The sequence below is a fragment of the Urtica dioica genome, chromosome 3, assembly GCF_054948205.1.
Source record: "Urtica dioica subsp. dioica isolate 48M chromosome 3, U.dioica_male_clone48M_v1_H2, whole genome shotgun sequence".
NCBI lineage: Eukaryota > Viridiplantae > Streptophyta > Magnoliopsida > Rosales > Urticaceae > Urtica > Urtica dioica.
Genome location: NC_142758.1, coordinates 4255891 through 4279376, shown reverse-complemented (window position 1 = coordinate 4279376; position 23486 = coordinate 4255891). Strand labels below are relative to the sequence as shown.

Below are 23486 nucleotides of genomic sequence, written 5' to 3'. Positions count from 1 at the left end.
CTATACACAAAATATCTAATAAAACACTAGTTGCGACGTTTGCTTTGTCGTCCCGGCGCTCGTTTTCCCCCTCCTCGACGTGAAACGCTCTTCTGTTGGCGCTGAAACTCTGCTGGCTGCGGCGGAACAACGTGCTGATCAGTAGACTGACTTGGTCCGCCGGGCGTTGTCTGCTGGCTGGCGTCGGGAGTCCTCTGCTGGCCGCCCGTCGGAGTGTGGACACCGGGCGTCGGAGTGTGGACGCCGGCCGTCGGAGTCTGCTGGCTGTGGGATGACGGAGCCTGCTGCGAACTCTGCGGAAATTGGGGCATGAACGAGCTAAGGTTGAGGCCGGGCACCTGACTCTGTATTGCCTCGGCGAACGCGGCGAGGGTCGATGTCAACACCTCCTGCGAGATATATCCTGGTTGCGACGTCCCAGCCTCCGAACCGTAGACTTCGGCGACTTCAGCCGCCATCCGTGCTCCCTGTGGCACCAAACGTCCGACGCCGGTCAAGAGATCAGTCCGCGAACCCATAATATCGCGGATCGCCTGCTGCTCTAGGACGAAAATATCAACGTCCGCTCCTTGTTGCTCAGCCTCCGCTCGCAACGTGTTGAACCTATCGACCAGTCGATCCTGATATAATTAACTAGTTAGTATATATTAATCGAAAAATAAGAAAAATAAATGTAAACTTACATAACGTGCGGAGGCTTCAGGAGTCAGCCATTCGGACTTGTCGGACTGATGTTGGCGCTTGTAGTTCGCAAACAAGCTCTCGAAAGCGCATGTCTCGCTCTTCTGCATGCATGTAAACAAAACTTCAAGTGTTAGATAATTTTAACGATTTGATGTATCATATAAACATAAAACTTACGTTCTTCATGCGGTGGGTCGAGAACCCAATCGTCCCGTGTTGAGTGTTCGTCTTCTTCTTCGCGCGATTCGCCTTGTTCTTCGCTTGTATGGCCTGTAATATAAGTAAACGTACACGTAAATAACAAATCGTTTAATAAAAGGGTAAACACATATTTAACGTAAATGATTTGATTACCTTAAACTCATCGCTCGTATATCGTTGTATCAGCGTCTCCCATTCGGTGTTGAGCTTAACGGTCCTCGGTTTCAGCGACCGCGCCACCTGTACGCTGCTCTTGCAGTCGATGTCGAACCATGACCGTAAGGTATGCCTCCAATCGCGAAGACGAGTCTTCGCGTCTCGAATGATTGCCGCATCGACAATCGCCTTCTTCTTCCCGGTTGCATCACCATCGACTCGAATGTCGTACTTGTCTCGAATCGCTGCTCGGATCTCGGCCTCCTTCGCCGGCCCCACGTTCGCATTCGTCCACCTTGGGACCGTAGGCGAGATCTTGTCTCGGACGACCAACCCGAGCGTGTTCGCGAACGTCGCGAGATTCGGATCCATCTCACGCTCTGGCTGCAAGAGCGACTGAAACTCCTCGTTATAAATAACGACTTCCTTCACCCCGGGGCGCCGTGCACGCTCAGATCGAAGCCTGACCGTCGGCCCACGCACGGCCGGTTCGATATCCTCGTCTTCTTCTTCGACGCCATCACGTACGGGCGCCGACTGGCAACAATTCGGGAGACGGGCTAAGAAGTCATCCCCGCCTCCGCTGCCTCCAGCTCCTGTAGCCGCAGCCATCTGAAATTCAAAACAAAATTTATTTAGTTATGCATTCGTAATGATTTAAATCAGTTAATTTAGTAAGTAAATGAAAAACGTTATATACTATCAATCATCGTCGTCTGACAAATCATCTTCTTCTATCAAATCTTCGTCCTCGGTTTCTTCGTCATCGATAAACTCTTCTTCTTCAATATTTTCCAACAAGTTCACTGCGTCGTTGCTCACGGGCTCTGGTATCGCAGACTGATGACGCGTCGACAGTGAATCTAAATCTGACGGTTCTACTGACAACTGAACTGAAGACGAAGATTGACCAAGAATGAGGTCAATATCAGGAAGATCCCATACATTTCGATGATTACACTCTTCGACGATTCGCCAATCAAGACCATTCAAGTTATCTTCCAAGTAGAAAACTTGTTTCGCCTGAGTTGTCAAAATAAATGGCTCGTCTTTGTACCATTCTTTTGCCACATACACGCTTGTCAAGTTATTGTCGTTGCGTGTCCTTTTCCTCGGATCTTGGTCACCGAACCAACGACATTGAAATAAGACGATGCGACAATTGTTCTGATACGTCAAGATAATGACGTTTTCTACTTGACCGTAGAAGTCGTGACCTCCTTCACTTGGTACACATACCCCGCTATTCTGAGTCGTTCTTCTGCTATCACGTTGACAGGAGATAAATTTAACTCCGTTCACTACACAACACGGATACGTCTGTGGTGCGAAATGTGGTCCCAATGCCAATGCATATAATTCAGAGGTAACGGATAATCCATCTTGGCTCATGCGAAATACCTACATACAACCATTAACGAGTCGGTTAGTGTCGAAGCGAGTTATCTCATATTCTTTGAGTTAATTAGTCAAATACCTTTTCCCAAAACCATTTTGGGAACTCAAGTCGATGCGCTTCTTCAACATCTGGCCGACCTTCTAATTCCATGAGATCTATGTGTTCACTGAAATAAAATTCATGTTCATTTAATACATCACTTCGTATAAATATAATTCAAGTTCATTTATTTCACTCATTTACCTCATGAAATCGTCAATTTCGGGACAATTTCGTAAAATGTACCACTCAGCGAGCAATCGTATATTCTCATCTAAGCGTATCGTGGTCATCTTCCCGTAAGGCCGACAACTTGATGACTGAAACACTGATAACTCTCGTTCGACACCTTCGAAGTTAGACGCGACGTCTGTTCGTTGGGGCATGTTGAAACGATTCTCAACGCCTTCTAGATACCTTGAGCAGAATGTCAATGCTTCGTCTACAACATAGGCTTCGGCAATTGAACCCTCTGGTCTAGCTCGATTACGCACAAAGTTCTTGAGCGTTCCAAGGTATCTCTCAAATGGATACATCCACCGCATATGAACTGGACCTCCGTCAATTGCCTCCTCCGGTAGATGCATTACCAAATGAACCATGATTGTGAAGAAATCAGGCGGGAAAATTCGTTCCAACTTACACAATATAAGCTTCACATCCTCTTGTGCCTTCTCAATGTCTGAAATTACCAGCGTTCTAGAGAAAATAAGTCTGAAGAAGTTGCAGAGCTCTATTATGGCATCTCGAATTGTTCGATCCAGAAAAGGACGAATAGCAGGAGCCAATAGGCGCTGCATCATCATGTGACAATCGTGAGACTTCAAACCCGTCAACCTCCCATCCGCGGTAACATTCTTCTTCAAATTCCCCGCAAAACCATAGGGAAATCTGAAAGATCTCAAGAACTCAGTAAACTGCTTCCGTTCTGAAGGTGTCAGAGTGTATGACGAAGGCGGTTTCATCCATCTATCTCCTTCTTGGTACAAATGAAGCTCGTGCCTTATGTTCCAATCCGCCAAAGTCAACCGTGCCTTATCTGTGTCTTTCGTCTTCCCCTCGATGTTCAACAAGGTACCCAGAAGATTGTCGCATACATTCTTTTCTATATGCATTACATCGAGGTTATGCTTCAGCGTAAGACTCGACCAATACGGCAACTCGAAGAAAATACTTTTCTTTGTCCAATTCAGCTCACTCGCATCGCACTTTCGTTTCTTCCCGCCGAAGTCAGGGTGCTTCCCCGGGGTTGCATCTCCCACTAATCGCAATTGCCGAAGTATATCGCTCGCTGATTTTCTCACTGGTGGTGGTCGTTTCTCATTTCGTACCTTGTACAGTTTGCTCTTCCTCATCAGGTGTAACAACGGCAAGAATCGACGATGATCGTAGTAAACAATCTTGTTTCGAGCCTTGAAAGATGGTGTGTCGTTGTTACACGTCGGACAAGCAAGGTACCCTTGACCACTCCATCCCGACAAACTGCTTCTCGCTGGAAAATCATTCACCGTCCATAGAAGTACGGAAAACAACCTGAATAGCTCACCGGTCGAACCATCTCTCAACACAACACCGGTTTCCCACAATTCATTCAGCTCATCAATCAGCGGTCGTAAGAAAACATCCATGTCTTTTCCCGGCGCACTACGACCTGGTATAAGCAATGTTAACATCAAGTACGATGTTTTCATGCACAACCACGGCGGTAAATTGTACGTAGTCAAGACTACCGGCCACATACTGTACGATAAACTCATGTCACCAAATGGGTTGAAACCATCGGCGGCAAGTCCAAGCCGGACGTTCCTCGGTTCTGCCGCAAACATGGGATATTTTCGGTCGATCTCCTTCCACGTTGCTCCGTCTGCAGGATGTCGCAGTACACCATCCTCCTTAATGCGTTCATTCTCGTGCCACTGCATCTCTAGAGCTGTGTGCCGACTCGCGTACAGTCGCTTAAGTCGATCTTTCAGTGGAAAGTAGCGCAACACTTTATGCGCTACTTTTTTTCCACCGTCTTTCTTTAGCCACCGGCTCTCATTACAAACTGGAAACTCGTCTAGATTGGCGTTGTCCTTCCAAAACAATGCGCAATCGTGTTTGCAGACGTGAATCGACTCGTAACCCATACCAAATCGACGCAATTTCGCCTTTGCTTCATAGTGTGACTCTGGAATCGTGTTGCCGATCGGATGAGATTTTTTCAATACTTTCAGTAGCTGATCAAACGACTTATTCGTCCACTTGTTCATCACTTTCAAATGCATCAACGTGACAACAAATGAGAGTGACGAATACTCCGTAAAACCCGGCCATAATTCTGTGTTCAGGTCGCTGAAAAGGTCATCGAACTGTCCACTCTGGTATTCTGCATTCGGGTCAATACTGTCATCGTCACCGTCTACGTCGTTGTGATCTAAGATATCGTGTACAGCATCAAACATCCCTCCTCCTCTGTAATCCGTCTAATACTGCATTACGTCATCTTCTTCCTCCCCGTGAAAGTTTCACCTCGTGTAATTCCTCTTAAATCCTCTGATAAAGAGATGATTCTCTATATCAGGAATTTTTTGCATCAACACGTTGTTACACCTCTTGCATGGACACTTAACTCGTCCTTCGACATTTACGTGTTGTCGGGCCATTGCCATGAACTCTGTCATGCCAGCCGCAAACTCAACGCTTAAACGTTGGTCCTCGATTTAAATATTTATAAAATTTATAACAAATATATAACTCATTCTATAAATATAAATATTTATACTAAATTATGTAAATATAACTAATTAATTCATTTACCTTTATAACTAATTAAGTTCTATAAAGTTAATATATATATATATATATATATATATATATATATATATATATATTAACTAATATATATATATATATTAACTAATTAATTCAGTCTATAACTAATATATATATATATATATATATATATATATATATATATATATAAACTTATAATTTTAATATTTATACCTAATATTAAAATTTATAACGAATTTTATAAAATTTAAATATTTTATAATTTAAATATTTATAAAATTTTATAAAATTTAAATATTTTATAATTTAAATATTTATAAAATTTATAACAAATATATAACTCATTCTATAAATATAAATATTTATACTAAATTATGTGAATATAACTAATTAATTCATTTACCTTTATAACTAATTAAGTTCTTAAAGTTAATATATATATATATATATTAACTAATTAATTCATTCTATAACTGATATATATATATATATATATATATATATATATATATAAACTTATATAAAAAAAACTTACCGTGTAGATTTGGCGCGTGCGCGGGAAGCGGGGAGGGGAAGAGCTGCCGGACCGGGGCGGACGAGGACGAGGACGGCGTTGGTGGTGGAGCGGCAACGACGTCGGCGGCGGAGCGGCGGAGGAGCGGCGGCGGAGCTGCAGACAGGAGAGAGACTTTAGGAGAGAGATGTGAGGAGAGAGAGAGAAATAGTGATGAGAGAGAGACTTACCGGGGAGGCACACGGCGGAGGAGTGTCGGTGGCACACGGCGGACGACACACACGGCTGAGGAGGAGAAAGCAGAGAGAAAAATGTAAATTTTAGGGTTTGGGAGCGAATGGGGAAGCTGAGTCGCGATCTGGTATTTAAAGATACCGACGATTTTTTCGTCGCTACATGATTTCATTTCGTCGCTAAATGAACTTACGTTAACCAGGCATTTAGCGACGATTTCGTCGTCGCTAATAGTAAATTTCACATATTTAGCGACGATTTTATCGTCGCTAAATCATTTCGTTTTAATTTAATGGGAGAGATTTTTCCCTCTTTAAAATTCGTCAAAATTCGAAAACATTTAGCGACGATTATTTCGTCGCTAATTGTATAGCGACGATAAAAATATATGCAGCGACGATAAAATCGTCGCTAAAAGTTTTCGTCTTAATTAAATTGGAGGGATTTTTCCCTCTTTAAAACTCGAAATTAATTCAACATTATTAGCGACGATATGATCGTCGCTAAATGAATTCAGAAATAATTAGCGACGAATTTATCGTCGCTAATTATTTTCCCGCGAACTTAGCGACGACAAAAAAGAATTAGCGACGATAAATTCGTCGCTAATTATCTTTGCCGCCAAACTTTATTATTTTTCGCCTCAAAATATTAGCGACGATAATATCGTCGCTAAAAGGGTGATTAGCGACGATTTATTAGCGACGATTAAGTCGTCGCTAATAGTTTCGTCGCTAAATGTGGTATTTCTTGTAGTGATTGTTGGATAGTCTATTTTTGGCTACTTCGAGATATGCTATTTGAGCTGCCTAAGGCCTTCATCGAGAAGTTAATTTTTTTAATCAAGATCTATCATGTTGACAGACAAAAATAGTATAACAACTGTCTCACTAAGAGCACTTGGTTCTGAGCACGCAGTCCCGAGAACTCCGAGTGTCTAGGCAAGATTATCTCTAAATATAGACGACTCTAGTAAAAGAGAAAAAGTAATAGGTGGTGTTGAATGATATGTAAGACTTCTGGCGTGAGCTTGTGTGTGCTAAAGTGAATTGTCCTCGCTTCAGAATTGTCCTCTTGTATTTATAGGCGAGGGGTCGAGTACGTGAGGTGATCAGTCCCATGTCCCAGGTAGTTACTAGATAACTGCTCCTAGAACGTGTGTAGTGGGTGGTTATTTCTTCGAGTGCTCGAAATAGCCATCGAGGTGTGCATTTTACTTAAGTTTTAATTTATTTACACATTTATTCTTTGTTTTGATTAGTCTTTGACCTATCAACTTATATTCTCTCCAAAGTTTTACTCGATAGGGGTCGTTTTTGTTAGGAATTCTTGCCCACGAGAAGATACTTATGTAAATTCTCGTTGAAATTATTAATAAAATAAAGTTTGACATTTATTATCTATTTGAATTGAAAGCGTTATTTCTTATTTAATGAGATTTATTAAACATTCATTATTCCATAGCCTCCGTATCTAACTGAGTCACGTGCTGGGCACCTGAGTTCGGGCGGTGTGCTAAAACATGGTCGATGACTGATATACGCCTGGAAAACTATATCTAAAGTCATATATGTGGAACACATGGGTGAAGGCTGATCACTATGTGGGAGCATTCTACACTTGTGGTAAGTGTACGACCTGGATAGGTCTTGGTGTAGATGTGTCGTTTAAGAACCGTTACGACACACTAACCGAGGCCACTATGATGGTCACAGTGAGACTTGATCTAAATCCTGAAGTGATCATGGACACTGGGTTATGTTACTGAGCTCTTTGACTCATTCGCTAAAAGGCTATTCATGCTAATCACAGCTTATGTCTTGGGAGTTTTCTCAGAGCATAATTCGAGTGGGAAATGATTTACAGATACAGAATCCATCCTTCCTGAAAGAAGGTTAATGTTCTCTCACCTAAGGGTTGATTCCAGAACCGATAGATTGCGCACACTTTCGAAGTAAGTAACGTTCGAAAGAATCTTTCGCTAGGGAAGCAACAATGCTTAGGGCTGATATGTATCAAGGGAAGTATAACGGAATAAATTGACTTCTCTCGATACGGGTTGAACATGGAGGATCTTGATCACGAACTGACTATATCAGTGGACACTCGTCACGATGAGTAAATATAATTCTAGTATAAAGGAGAGTTCAGTCTTGGCTTACAAGGTGGAGTATTTGACCAAGATTAAACGAATCGATGGAAAAAGAGAAAGGACTATTTTGTCTTTTTCATCGGATTTGTTAAGCTTCTATTACTAGGTCCATAGTCCCCGATTCGGCTATGATAAAGGCGGATAAGAACTTTCGTATAATAATGTTTATCATTATTAATCTCACTTGCTGTAATTGTGATTGACAACATTAATTAAGGAAAACGGGTATTCGCAGAATTAAATAAATATTTATGGTAGAATTGTTTATTTATTGTTTGATCAAGTAAATAAACAATTATTAATTATTTGTTTATTGTTGGACCAAGTAAATAAATGATTAATTGAGTTTTAAGCAATTGGGCCTTGCACACATGGAAAAATCGAATTGAGAATTTTGGCATAGGATTTGCGCAAATCCCCTTGGCCGTGTACCATCAAATCCGATTTTTTCAATATTGGTATTTACCAATATTTTCTCTTTAGTTGTTTAAATAAAGGAGAGAGAATAATATAAGATATTGTCATATATTTTCTCCTTATTTAAAGGAAAGTATTTAAGAGAATATATGAGAATATATTTAAAGGGAAATAATATATTCTCCTTTATTGTCTCACTAAATAATATATTCTCTATTTAAATAGAGAATAATATCCCATAGATATTGATCTGATGGATGAGAGGAAAAATAGGATTCACTTGTTGAGATCCAATGGCCTAGATTTAATCCACTAGTGTGAACACAATAAAAGGAAATAAAATATTCTGGAAGATTCCATGAATATCTCCTTTTACTACTATAAATAGGGGTTCATGAGAAGGCAAAAATAAGCAATTATTTTCTCAAAATTTCGTGCATCACTAGCCTCCCTTGGCCGTGCATCTGCCTCTCCCTCCCCTCGGAAATTCGTTTCCATTCTTAGTAAAATAAGAGAGAGATCTCGAAACACCTAGTTTCGTGATCTAGTGAGATAAAGACTGTGCCCACTCATCTTTCTTATTCGTCTCAGAGATTACGTTTCGGAAGACTAAGGTGTCATCCTCGAGTCCTTCATCAAGACGACGCAAGGAGTATGCGATTGGATTAGGAGCGTTCTGTACCTGAACCGAAAATCAATGTAAGTACTCGTTTACTCTTATATCGGTTGGTTGACTTATATGCTCTCGCATAATTTTAATTAACGTAAATCTAGATCTTGTCATATAATCATTGAATTAATTAGCTCATGATTAGCGTAATTAATTACTTTTCCGCATTAATATGGTTATATGGGGGAATCATCCCCGTCAAGTGGTATCAGAGCCAGGTTGATTTACTTAATTAATTGATTCGTTCATGTGATTAAATTTTATATGGTTTGAATGAATTTATATTTTGATATGAAGTTCATGCAATTCAATATATGATTATGTGAATTGTGATTTGTGGTTGATCGTAGAATTTGTTGATTCTCGCTTTTCTAGATTTTTTGTACTCCCGAAATTCAAAGGGTATAGGATTTTTTGTAAATCTATTGTTATTATTATTATTGTTGTAATCTGATGAGCGACGTTCTTGATCACGATGATCGGCGAGAGACGGACCCACAACGAGGAGTGATGGAGGGACCATCGGAGAACCACCACGACGAAAGGAAAATCCCGCCGTGAAGGCGGGACAAGAACGCAAGGGACGGCCAAAAGACCGCCCCTGCCTCCGTGCTGCACCACTCGGCCGTGCAGCCCTCCTGGCGCACGGGCCGATGACTCGGATCGAGTCCTACCGTGGCGGGTGGGCTCGAGGATAATAGGCCCACCGAAAATTAAAAAAAAAAATTGAATTTTTTTTTAATTTTTTGAAGTTTTATTTAAATTATTTATATGGGCTGGGCCCAAGTAAATATTATTTAAAACATTGCAAAATAAATGATTTTGATATCGATTTGTTTTTCTAAAGGACATATGATTGGGCCTTGATTCAAATAATTTTTTTTCTTCGAAAAACTATGAAAAATTAAATATTTTTAATAATGATTTATTTTTCCATTGAGACATATGATTGTGCTCAACCAATATCCATGAACCAACGTGATTGGGTTCATCTCGTTTTAACTTTATAAGAGTCAATTAGGATACGATCAACACAAATCAAACCATGCTTGCTATGCTTGTTTATTTAATTGCTTTGCCATGCTTGTATGCTATAACTTAGATCTTGTATCGTATGTTTATAGTTGTCATGGGCTTTCATTCATTAAAATTGTCTAATTGGATTAGGATAGTTAATTAATGAATGAGTTGAACGGATCGGAGAGCTTTTGTTGGAAATTGAGTAAAATTAAATAAGTGTTTTAATTAGCTCAATTTAATTTGTTCACTAAAAGACAAAATAGTGTGTTGTTGATTGAGAAAGTGAGTTTGTGTGTGGGAAAGAGTCCCACATGGAACAAATACTAAGGTGAATGAGGAAGTGACGAGGTCGACTAGGCGAGCTCGACGAAGTCTTTTCAGCTCGACTGGGGGCGAGGTCGACTGGACGACCTCCTGGTGAGCTCGACCTCCCAGGCGAGCTCGACCTCCAAGCGAAACGGCACGGTCCGCGGGCTTCTCGCGGCGATTCTCGCCAACGGTCGCGCCTCCTCATTTAGCAATTATTTGTGGTTACCGTTCGAACTAACGGTCATGTCGCTTCGAAACGAGCTATCGTTTGGCCAACGGTCGTGTCGTTTGCGACTATAACCGTAGTTCAACCGAAACAGTGCGTCTGTTCGTCGAACCTCTTCGCGAACAGGTACGATTGATTATATAATCCGACTTCGGATTCAGTAACCATATAGGTTTTCGAATCAACATTCTCTCTTCCCGAAACACTTATCCAGAAACACAGTTCTTACTTATTTTCGGATTTTCACTCTGTCTTGGTGCAGTCCGAACTAGGCTTGTCGTATCCTGCGGTATTCTTGTACAAAAACCTTAAGACATTTTGGGGTACTCGAAATACTATAAGGAAAGCGTTCATATACGTGATTCAAGCCTCGAAGTCTTCAATTTCGAAGAATTATCTAACAATCTTATAGTATCTTGTGCTATGGCTTAGGCGTCTGTTTCGAGTCTGAAAGTGATGAGCCAGGACTTCGTCAAGTTGGACCGCTTCGATGGCACCAATTTCACCCGCTGGCAGGACAAGATGCGTTTCTTCCTCACCGCCATGAAGATCTTCTACGTGCTCGACCCGACGTTGGTGCCCATCCCAGAGCCGACGGACGAAGATGATGACGAACTCAAGGCGGACCGGAAGAAGCGTCAAGAGGATGAGCTACTGTGCCGGGGTCATATTCTGAACACATTGTCAGACCGACTCTACGATCTCTACACCGACAATCCATCGGCGGTCGAGATATGGAAGACTCTCGAGTACAAGTTCAAGGCCGAAGAAGAAGGTACCAAAAAGTTTCTTGTCTCGAGTTACTTTGATTTCAAGATGTTTGATGACAAGCCTATACTTGCTCAAGTTCATGAATTGCAAGTTATCGTCAACAAATTGAGGACTGTGAAGATAGATATTCCGGAGTCTTTCCAAGTTGGTGCAATTATTGCGAAGTTGCCCAATTCGTGGAAAGGCTATCGGAAGAAACTTCTTCACAACACCGAGGACTTCTCTCTGGAGCAAATCCAGAAACATCTTCGAATCGAGGAGGAATCGAAGATGAGAGAGAAGACGACGGATGCCGGTACTTCCAAGGCCAATGCGGTGAGCGCTAAAGGCAAGAGGAAGTGGAATGACAAGGAAGGAATTTCGGGTTCCAAAAAGGACTCGAAGAAATTCAAGCATTCCGGCAAATCCAAGTCCGGTAACAAGCCCGGGTCCAAGGGGTCCAAAGGGGGCTGCTATGTGTGTGGCAAACCCAGTCATTATGCTCGAGATTATCGACACCGCAAGACGGATGTGAAAGAGGTCGACGCCACTATGACCGATACTAACATAGTCGCTACGTTGAGCGAACTCATGGCGGTCAAAGGCAAGGTTCAAGGGTGGTGGTATGACACTTGTGCTACCGTTCACGTCGCCTATGATAGGGCTGTCTTCAAAACCTATTCTGAAGTCAACGATGGACAAGCGGTTCAGATGGGAAATGAGCATCGCTCTCAAGTTGTCGGCATCGGGAACGTGGATCTCAACTTCACCTCCGGGAAGACGGTCACTTTGATAAATGTTCTCCATGTTCCGGATATGTGTAGGAACCTAGTTAGTGGCGATCTCCTAGGCAAACCGGGGATCAAATCTGTGTATGAGTCGAGCAAGCTTGTCTTGACCCGTAATGGTGTATTTGTTGGCAAAGGCTATTCCAGTGAAGGGATGGTCAAACTTTGTATTATTGACAATGTGATTAATGAAATTTCTCCTTCTGCTTATATGGTTGATTCCGTTTCTTTATGGCATAGTAGATTAGCACATATTGGTTTTAGCACTATTAAAAGGTTAATTAAATGTGGATTAATTTCGTGCAAATCTGATAAATTAGATAAATGTGAAATTTGTGTTAAATCTAAAATGATAAAGAAACCGTTTTATAGTGTAGAGAGAAATTCTAAGTTGTTAGATCTTATACACTCTGATATATGTGAATTTAATGGCATGTTAACCCATGGGGGAAATAGGTACTTTATTACCTTTATTGATGATTGCTCTAGATTTACATATGTGTATTTATTGAAACATAAAGATGATGCTTTCAATGCTTTTAAGGTGTATAAGGCTGAAGTAGAAAATCAATTAGGAGTTAATATTAAAGTCCTTAGAAGTGATAGGGGCGGTGAATATTTTCCTAGTGATTTTAATGCTTTTTGTGAAGAAAATGGTATTGTTCATGAATGTTCCGCACCTAGAACACCACAACAAAACGGTTTAGCCGAACGTAAAAATAGGACACTTCAAGAGATGATAAATGCCATGTTAATGCATTCTGAATTACATTTTAGTTTATGGGGTGAAGCTTTACTTTCCGCATGTCATATTTTAAACCGTATTCCTTTAAAGAAAACCCAAATATCTCCGTACGAGGTATGGAAAGGGCGAAAGCCTAATATTGGGTATTTCAAAGTGTTGGGGTGTCTAGCCTACTACAAAAACATTGATCCTAAAAGGACCAAGTTGGGTCCTCGAGGGATACGAAGTGCTTTTATTGGCTATGCTACGAATAGCAAGGCATATAGACTTCTAAACTTAGAGTCTAATGTCATAGTAGAATCCCGAGATGTGGAATTCTTTGAGAATCTTAACTCGAAAGGAAAAGAATCTCAAAATTTCACTAATGAAGAACCTCGACTAGGCGAGCTCGATCTCCAGGGAGGATCGACCTCAAGGCGAGCTCAAATCCCAAGCGAGCTCGACCAGCAGGAAGGCTCGACCTCAAGGCGAACTCGAACCTCAGGCGAGCTCGACCTCCAGGCAGGTTCGACCTTCAGGCGAGCTCGACCCCAGGTGAGCTCGACCCCAGGCGAGCTCGACCTCCAGGCAGGCTCGATGCCTCGAGAGGAAAATTCTTCTAGGGTAGTTGTAGAACAACCCGAACTTCGGAGAAGCAAAAGAGTCCGTAAGACTAAGGAAATAGATTCTCGCCTCATTTCTTTTTACCTAGTAGAAGGAAATAGAGAGAGTTTTGCTCGAAAAATTCCTATTATTCTTCTTATTGAAGATGATCCTAAGACTTATAATGAAGCTGTAGCTTCTCGAGACTCTGCCTTTTGGAAGGATGCTATCCAAGATGAAATGGATTCTATTATGTCAAACCACACTTGGGAGATTGTCGATCTACCCAAAGGGTCGAGACCTATTGGGTGTAAGTGGGTGTTCCGAAAAAAGTACCATAGTGATGGCACTCTTAACACTTACAAGGCTAGATTAGTAGCCAAATGATTTCGACAACGAGAAGGAATTGATTACTGTGACACATATGCACCGGTAGCAAGGACAACAACAATTAATGTGTTGTTTGCCTTGGCTTCTTTGTATAACCTCAATGTTCATCAAATGGATGTCAAGACAGCATTTTTAAATGGAGATCTCGATGAGGAGATTTACATGGAGCAGCCGGAAGGTTATGTGCTTCCGGGTAATGAACAAAAGGTTTGCAAACTTGTTAAATCCTTATATGGATTAAAACAAGCACCCAAACAATGGCATCAAAAGTTTGACTCAGTCATACTTTCGAATGGAGTTGTTCCTAACGTTTGTGACAAGTGTTTGTACACAAAGGTGCGTGGTAACCTTGTGATCTTCCTATGTCTCTATGTCGATGATATGTTGATCATTAGCAATGAGATGAAAGGAATATTAGAAACGAAGAGGTTTCTATCTTCCACTTTCAAAATGAAAGATCTTGGACAAGTTGATACTATTTTGGGTATCAAGGTTCGTAGAACCAGTGGGGGTTATGAACTTAGTCAATCACACTATGTTGAAAAAGTGCTTGATAAGTTCAAACATTTAAATTTCAAAGAAGTGAACACCCCATTTGATCCAAGTGTAAAACTTGAAAAGAATGATGGAAGGGCTGTGGCTCAATTGGAATATGCTGGTGCGGTTGGTTGTCTTATGTACTTGATGCAATGTACTCGACCAGACATAGCATTTGCCGTTAGTAAAATGAGGTGATTTACTAGCAATCCAAGCGTCGAACATTGGAAGGCCATTGGGGGAATTTTTGGATTTCTTTTGAAAACCAAAAATCTTGGATTTCAATATGGTCAGTTTCCTGCCGTACTAGAAGGATATACTGACACAAGTTGGATATCGAGTGTCGGAGATAACAAATCTACGACGGGATGGGTGTTTACACTTGCCGGTGGGGCAGTTTCTTGGAAATCAAAGAAACAAACATGTATCACTCATTCGACCATGGAATCAGAATTCGTGGCTCTTGCTTCCGCAGGTCAAGAGGCTGAATGGTTGATGGATCTTCTTTTAGAAGTTCCATTGGCTAAAGACAATATATCAACCGTGTCGATACATTGTGATAGTCAATCAACTTTAGCTAGAGCATACAGTGAAGTGTATAATGCAAAGTCTAGACATATTAGTCTTAGACATGACTATGTGAGGAAATTGATTAAAGATGGAATCATTTCGCTCACATATGTGAGATCAAGCTTCAATATTGATGATCCGTTCACTAAACCTCTTGCAAGAGATTTGGTGTAATCGACCTCGAGAGGTATGGGTCTTAAACTCCTTGAGTAGCGATCTGACAATGATGGCAACCCAACCTAAGGTTAGGAAATGACTAACAATAGGTTCAATGGGTATGAACAAGTCATTGAATTGGATATTCGTAACATTGTATAATAATGTTGACTGTTAAAATCGGGAGGTTGAGTTTCTTAACTCTTAATGAAGTTCAGTCTTGAGGACAAGTATCTATACGTAACAGAGATACTGTAAGAACTTCACCTATGTGAATTTCGGGATGGTGCCGTCCCAAAGTGAGAGTTGGAGTTTTCTCTCATGAAAAATTCACGAGACAGGATGAGCACATGGCCATGAACGGTGCTAAGCGTGTGATATAGGCGAAGAACACTAAAGGGTGTGTGTTGAGTAACACCGATTTTATCACAAGGAAAATAGGTTCAAAGCCTGGCTACCTAATCTCCGATAAAGTCTTCTGTTGCTTATACTAAGGATAAGTTCAAATCGAAAGATACTTACTAACACTCTTTGTTTCTTTTCTGGATTCTATTTTGGCTTTTCTGAACAAGTGGGGGATTGTTGGAAATTGAGTAAAATTAAATAACTGTTTTAATTAGCTCAATTTAATTTGTTCACTAAAAGACAAAATAGTGTGTTGTTGATTGAGAAAGTGAGTTTGTGTGTGGTAAAGAGTCCCACATGGAACAAATACTAAGGTGAATGAGGAAGTGACGAGGTCGACTAGGCGACCTCGACGAAGTCTTTTCAGCTCGACTGGGGGCGAGGTCGACTAGACGACCTCCTGGTGAGCTCGACCTCCAAGCGAAAAGGCACGGCCCGCGGGCTTCTCGCGGAGATTCTCGCCAACGGTCGCGCCTCCTCATTTAGCAGTTATTTGTGGTTACCGTTCGAACTAACGGTCACGTCGCTTCGAAACGAGCTATCGTTTGGCCAACGGTCGTGTCGTTTGCGACTATAACCGTAGTTCAACCGAAACAGTGCGTCTGTTCGTCGAACCTCTTCGCGAACAGGTACGGTTGATTATATAATCCGACTTCGGATTCAGTAATCATATAGGTTTTCGAATCAACTTTCTCTCTTCCCGAAACACTTATCCAGAAACACAGTTCTTACTTATTTTCGGATTTTCACTCTGTCTTGGTGCAGTCCGAACTAGGCTTGTCGTATCCTGCGGTATTCTTGTACAGAAACCTTAAGACATTTTGGGGTACTCGAAATACTATAAGGAAAACGTTCATATGCGTGATTCAAGCCTCGAAGTCTTCAATTTCGAAGAATTATCTAACAATCTTATAGTATCTTGTGCTATGGCTACCGAGGCGTCTGTTTCGAGTCTGAAAGTGATGAGCCAGGACTTCGTCAAGTTGGACCGCTTCGACGGCACCAATTTCACCCACTGGCAGGACAAGATACGTTTCTTCCTCACCGCCATAAAGATCTTCTACGTGCTCGACCCGACGTTGGTGCCCATCCCAGAGCCGACGGACGAAGATGATGACGAACTCAAGGCGGACCGGAAGAAGCGTCAAGAGGACGAGCTGCTGTGCCGGGGTCATATTCTGAACACATTGTCAGACCGGCTCTACGATCTCTACACCGACAATCCATCGGCGGTCGAGATATGGAAGGCTCTCGAGTACAAGTTCAAGGCCGAAGAAGAAGGTACCAAAAAGTTTCTTGTCTCGAGTTACTTTGATTTCAAGATGTTTGATGACAAGCCTATACTTGCTCAAACATGGTGGTCTGTTCCATTCGAAAGGGCTTTCTGATTCCAATACCAAGGTTGTATCTCTGACGATAGGTGGGAGGGTTGATCTCTGCGTGTACTAGTTACGATAGTGCGTATGGGCTAGATTTCTTTCACTGAAATGTTGGGTCGACTCATGCATGAACCAACCGGTGGTTTCTCATGTGGCCAACGATTCCCATTAAAATGGTAGTTAGTGAGCATAGTTATGAAGGTACATGTACTGTGATTGTTCACTAATCTGAGATGGTTCTCATTTTCACTAGGTGCACTCCGTTACGTCACCAGAGTGAAACGGACTGTGACTATTAGTCGAATTACCTTGGAATATAAAAAGTGGGTCTTTTAAATCTTTAGTATTTTTCCCCGTGCTTATGCATTATGTTTTTTATTTCCTAAATTTATATGATGAATGTTTTTTCTTTTCATTAGAAATTTATGTACTTGTATTTTATTAATTTAAGCATGACTTCGAACTATGATCTCTTGAAGTATATTATGGATAACAAAATGAAGTCTGGTGAATGCGCAGTTCTCTATATGAGAAACATGTCAGATTGGATGAATCTAGCTGCCTTTCGGGGCACAAAGATTGATGAGGCTACTCGGGTTGAAATCATTCTGGATTCACTCGCAGAGGAATACATCGACTTTGTCATTTACTTTCGTGGTTTTGGCCCGGATTATAAGATGACGAATTTTCAAAGCGAACTTCTTTCTTGGCATGATGGTTTGGTAGAGTATGCTTACCATCAGGTGCAACCGAGTTTGGCACCACAACCTCGTCCACCTTCACCAGAAGATTTATCATTAGAGAATGTTCTCGTAATGGAAAGGCCATCACTTATAGTGATTCCTGATGATGATGACATCAGCCCTGAGTCGTGTGAAGGTAATGTACCGTTCACTCACTTACATGTATTAGAAGCATTATATGCTGGAGATTCTCTCTCGTCCTGGATAATTGATTCGGGGACAACTAATCATGTTTGTACAACCTTATAGGTGTTTGACTCGTGGGAGGAACTGAGGGGAGACGAACTACAGCTTAGAGTGGGGAACGGAGAGTCCGTCATGGCTAAAGCTTTAGGAATAGTTCGACTCCGATTTGGAAATAAATATTTGATATTAGATTCAGTTTATTTTATTCCTGGGTTCTGTAGAAACCTAATTTCAGTTTCTGAATTACTTAAACAAAAATTTTCTTTATCTGTGAATGAGAAAACTATGGGCGTTTCTTTAGATGGAAGATTAATATGTGATGCCTTATTATATAATGGTTTATATGTATTAACACCTGAAAATAAATGTTCATTTAATGCTGAAATGTTTAAAGTAGCTAAACCCACATCTAATAAGAAAATTAAACTGTCTAGTGATGAACAAACCTATTTATGGCACTTAAGACTTGGTCATATAAATATAAAAAGGCTAGATAGGCTTTCAAGGCTTGGGCCGTTGAAACACCTTCAAGTGGGAACTCTGCCTGTTTGTGAATCCTGTATTGAAGGAAAAATGACCAAGCGATCTTTTGCTGGAAAAGGATTAAGAGCCACCGAACCTCTGCAACTTGTTCACTCTGACGTCTGTGGACCAATGAGTGAAGCTGCGAGAGGCGGTTATGAATACTTCGTCACATTTACTGACGACTATTCTAGATATGGTTTCATTTACCTAATGCAACGAAAATCTGAAACTTTTAGTAAGTTCAAAGAATTTTGTGCTTGTGTTGAAAACCAATTGGGTAAGACTATTAAGACCTTTCGATCAGATCGGGGAGGCGAGTTCTTAGACACTGAGTTCACCGATTACTTGCTTGAGCATGGGATTGAGTCGCAATTATCTGCTCCTGGTAACCCTCAACAAAATGGGGTTGCTGAAAGGAGAAATAGAACTTTATTAGACATGGTAAGATCCATGATTAGCTACTCTTCACTTTCAACATCTTTCTGGGGTTATGCATTAAAGACTGCCATGTATATCTTAAATCAAGTTCCTTCAAAATCTGTATCCGAAACACCCAAAGTACTATGGAATGGAGCACCTGAAGGATTGCGTCACTTCCGTATTTGGGGTTGTCCCGCTCATGTCTTGAAAAAGAAATCGAGCAAGCTGGAACCAAGAACTAACGTTTGTTTCTTTGTTGGTTATCCAGAAGGGACAAAATGAGGTATATTTTATGATCCTATTGATAGGAAAACATTCGTTTCAACTCATACTAATTTTCTTGAAGATGATTATGTTAAAAGTCATAAACCTTGAAGTAAAATTATACTCGAGGAAACTGTTAGAACAACCCCGAAGACTAACGTCCAAGGGAATCCATCTCCACCTACAATTGTTGTGAGAGTGGGAGATGAAGAAGAAAACACAAACGTTGGTCCAAGTGCTACACTGCCTCGTCGTAGTGGGAGGGTCTCTAGAGAGCCCGACCGATATCTTGGTTTTGAAGCAAACGTCGTTGCCTTGGATGCGAACGACGACGACCCCGTGTCATTTAATGACGCCATGGTCGACTTGGACAAGGAAAAATGGCTAGAAGCCATGAATCTAGAGATATAGTCTATGCACTCGAACTCAGTCTGGACTCTTGTAGATGCACCCGAACAAATTAGACCGATTGGGTGCAAGTGGATCTATAAGAGGAAGAAAGGAGCTGATGGACAAGTCGAAACCTTTAAGGCTAGACTTGTGGCTAAGGGTTTTACCCAAAGAGAAGGAATCGACTACGACGAAACCTTTTCTCCTGTAGCCATGTTTAAATCCATCAGAATTCTTCTGACCATTGCCGCTCATTACGATTATGAGATTTGGCAAATGGATGTAAAGACGACATTCTTGAATGGATATCTGGAAGAAGAAATCTATATGGCTCAACCAGACGGATTCATAGAAAAGGGTCAAGAGCACAAGATTTGCAAATTATTGAAGTCCATTTATGGACTCAAGCAAGCGTCTAGATCTTGGAACCAAAGGTTTGATGAGGTGATCAAGACCTATGGTTTCGAACAAAACCTTTCTGAGCCTTGTGTTTACAAGTACTCGAAGAAAGTAAATGTTTTCTTAGTCCTTTATGTAGACGATATCCTGCTTATAGGAAGCGATATTAAAGTAATGTCTGACATAAAGGAGTGGCTGGCAAATCAATTCCAAATGAAGGATTTGGGGAATGCTGCATTTGTTCTAGGAATCCAAATAATTCGTGATAGAAAGAACAAACTACTAGCTCTGTCTCAAGGTACTTATATAGATAAGGTACTTTCTCGCTTCTCGATGCAAAATGCCCATGGGGTGTTGTTGCCAATTCGTTCAGGAAAGTTCCTGTCGAAAGAGCAGTGTCCTAAGACACCGCAAGAAGTGGAGGATATGAGTCGAGTTACGTATGCCTCAGCAGTTGGGAGTCTGATGTATGCCATGTTGTGTACTAGACCCGACATATGCTATGCAGTGGGAGTTGTTAGTAGATACCAGTCAAACCCTGGTCAAGAGCATTGGGTGGCTGTTAAGCATATCCTAAAATATCTTAAGAGAACTAGAGACATGATGCTTGTAAACACAAGTAATGACTTGGTGATACAAGGATACACTGATTCTGATTTTCAGGCAGACCGTGACATGTTGAAGTCAACGTCTGGATCAGTGTTCACTCTCAATGGAGGAGCGATTTTCTGGAGAAGCGTTAAAAAATCTAGTATCACAGACTCTACTATGGAAGCTGAATATATTGCAGCTTCCGAGGCAGCCAAAGAGGCTGTTTGGCTTAAGAATTTCTTAGCCGAACTGGAGGTAGTTCCTAACATGAAGAGGCCTGTGCAAATCCACTGTGATAACACTGGAGCCATCGCAAACTCGAAGGAACCTCGCAGCCATAAGAGATGAAATCATATAGAACGAAAATACCACCTTATAAGAGAAATAGCTCGAAGAGGAGACGTTGTAGTCATGAAGATCTCGACGTTGGACAACATTGCGGATCCAATGACAAAGGGACTATCTGAACATGTGTTCATGAAACACGTGGGAGGAATGGGCCTTAGATACCTGCCATATCTTCTTTAGGTCAAAGTGAGAGATTGTTAGGAATTCTTGCCCACGAGAAGATACTTATGTAAATTCTCGTTGAAATTATTAATAAAATAAAGTTTGGCATTTATTATCTATTTGAATTGAAAGCGTTATTTCTTATTTAATGAGATTTATTAAACATTCATTATTCCATAGCCTCCGTATCTAACTGAGTCACGTGCTGGGCACCTGAGTTCGGGTGGTGTGCTAAAACATGGTCGATGACTGATATACGCCTGGAAAACTATATCTAAAGTCATATATGTGGAACACATGGGTGAAGACTGATCACTATGTGGGAGCATTCTACACTTGTGGTAAGTGTACGACTTGGATAGGTCTTGGTGTAGATGTGTCGTTTAAGGACCGTTACGACACACTAACCGAGGCCACTATGATGGTCACAGTGAGACTTGATCTAAATCCTGAAGTGATCATGGACACTGGGTTATGTTACTGAGCTCTTTGACTCATTCGCTAAAAGGCTATTCATGCTAATCACAGTTTATGTCTTGGGAGTTTTCTCAGAGCATAATTCGAGTGGGAAATGATTTACAGATACGGAATCCAGCCTTCCTGAAAGAAGGTTAATGTTCTCTCACCTAAGGGTTGATTCCAGAACCGATAGATTGCGCGCACTTTCGAAGTAAGTAACGTTCGAAAGAATCTTTCGCTGGGGAAGCAACAATGCTTAGGGCTGATATGTATCAAGAGAAGTATAATGGATAAATTGACTTCTCTCGATACGGGTTGAACCTGGAGGATCTTGATCACGAACTGACTATATCAGTGGACACTCGTCACGATGAGTAAATATAATTCTAGTATAAAGGAGAGTTCAGTCTTGGCTTACAAGGTGGAGTATTTGACCAAGATTAAACGAATCGATGGAAAAAGAGAAAGGACTATTTTGTCTTTTTCATCGGATTTGTTATGCTTCTATTACTAGGTCCATAGTCCCCGATTCGGCTCTTGTAAAGGGGGATAAGAACTTTCGTATAATAATGTTTATCATTATTAATCTCACTTGCTGTAATTGTGATTGACAGCATTAATTCTGGAAAACGGGTATTCGCAGAATTAAATAAATATTTATGGTAGAATTGTTTATTTATTGTTTGATCAAGTAAATAAACAATTATTAATTATTTGTTTATTGTTGGACCAAGTAAATAAATGATTAATTGGGTTTTAAGCAATTGGGCCTTGCACACATGGAAAAATCGAATTGAGAATTTTGGCATAGGATTAATCCCCTTGGCCGTGTGCCATCAAATCCGATTTTTTCAATATTGGTATTTACCAATATTTTCTCTTTAGTTGTTTAAATAAAGGAGAGAGAATAATATAAGATATTGTCCTATATTTTCTCCTTATTTAAAGGAAAGTATTTAGGAGAATATATGAGAATATATTTAAAGGGAAATAATATATTCTCCTTTATTCTCTCACTAAATAATATATTCTCTATTTAAATAGATAATAATATCCCATAGATATTGATCTGATGGATGAGAGAAAAAGTAGGATTCACTTGTTGAGATCCAATGACCTAGATTTAATCCACTAGTGTGAACACAATAAGAGGAAATAAAATATTCTGGAAGATTCCATGAATATCTCCTTTTACTACTATAAATAGGGGTTTATGAGAAGGCAAAAATAAGCAATTATTTTGTCAAAATTTCGTGCATCACTAGCCTCCCTTGGCCGTGCATCTGCCTCTCCCTCCCCTCGTAAATTTGTTTCCATTCTTAGTAAAATAAGAGAGAGATCTCGAAACACCTAGTTTCGTGATCTAGTGAGATAAAGACTGTGCCCACTCATCTTTCTTATTCGTCTCGGAGATTACGTTTCGGAAGACTAAGGTGTCATCCTCGAGTCCTTCATCAAGACGACGCAAGGAGTACGCGATTGGATTAGGAGCGTTCTGTAGCTGAACCGAAAATCAATGTAAGTACTCGTTTACTCTTATATCGGTTGGTTGACTTATATGCTCTCGCATAATTTTAATTAACGTAAATCTAGATCTTGTCATATAATCATTGAATTAATTAGCTCATGATTAGCGTAATTAATTACTTTTCCGCATTAATATGGTTATATGGGGGAATCATCCCCGTCAGTTCTTACCTTATGAACGGGTCATTCCGTAAACTTAATGAGCCCTTGGGCCATTTTGACTTGAGTTCGGTGCTGGATTCCTTCTTTTCTCGGTTCATAGTAAAGAACTATATAGTATGATCTTCGATCAAATTTTACCTCGAATACTTTTACAATTCTCATCCTCGGGTCGTTCTTAGAATTCTTTTACTCGGATCCTTTTTAAGGTTGAG

The 23486-nt window shown here is 40.7% G+C and overlaps 1 pseudogene; it reads left to right on the top strand.

The window, feature by feature from the left end:
- Positions 1-20358: 20358 nt before the first annotated feature.
- LOC149402156 (secreted RxLR effector protein 161 pseudogene) lies at positions 20359-21144 on the top strand (annotated as a pseudogene).
- Positions 21145-23486: the final 2342 nt, after the last annotated feature.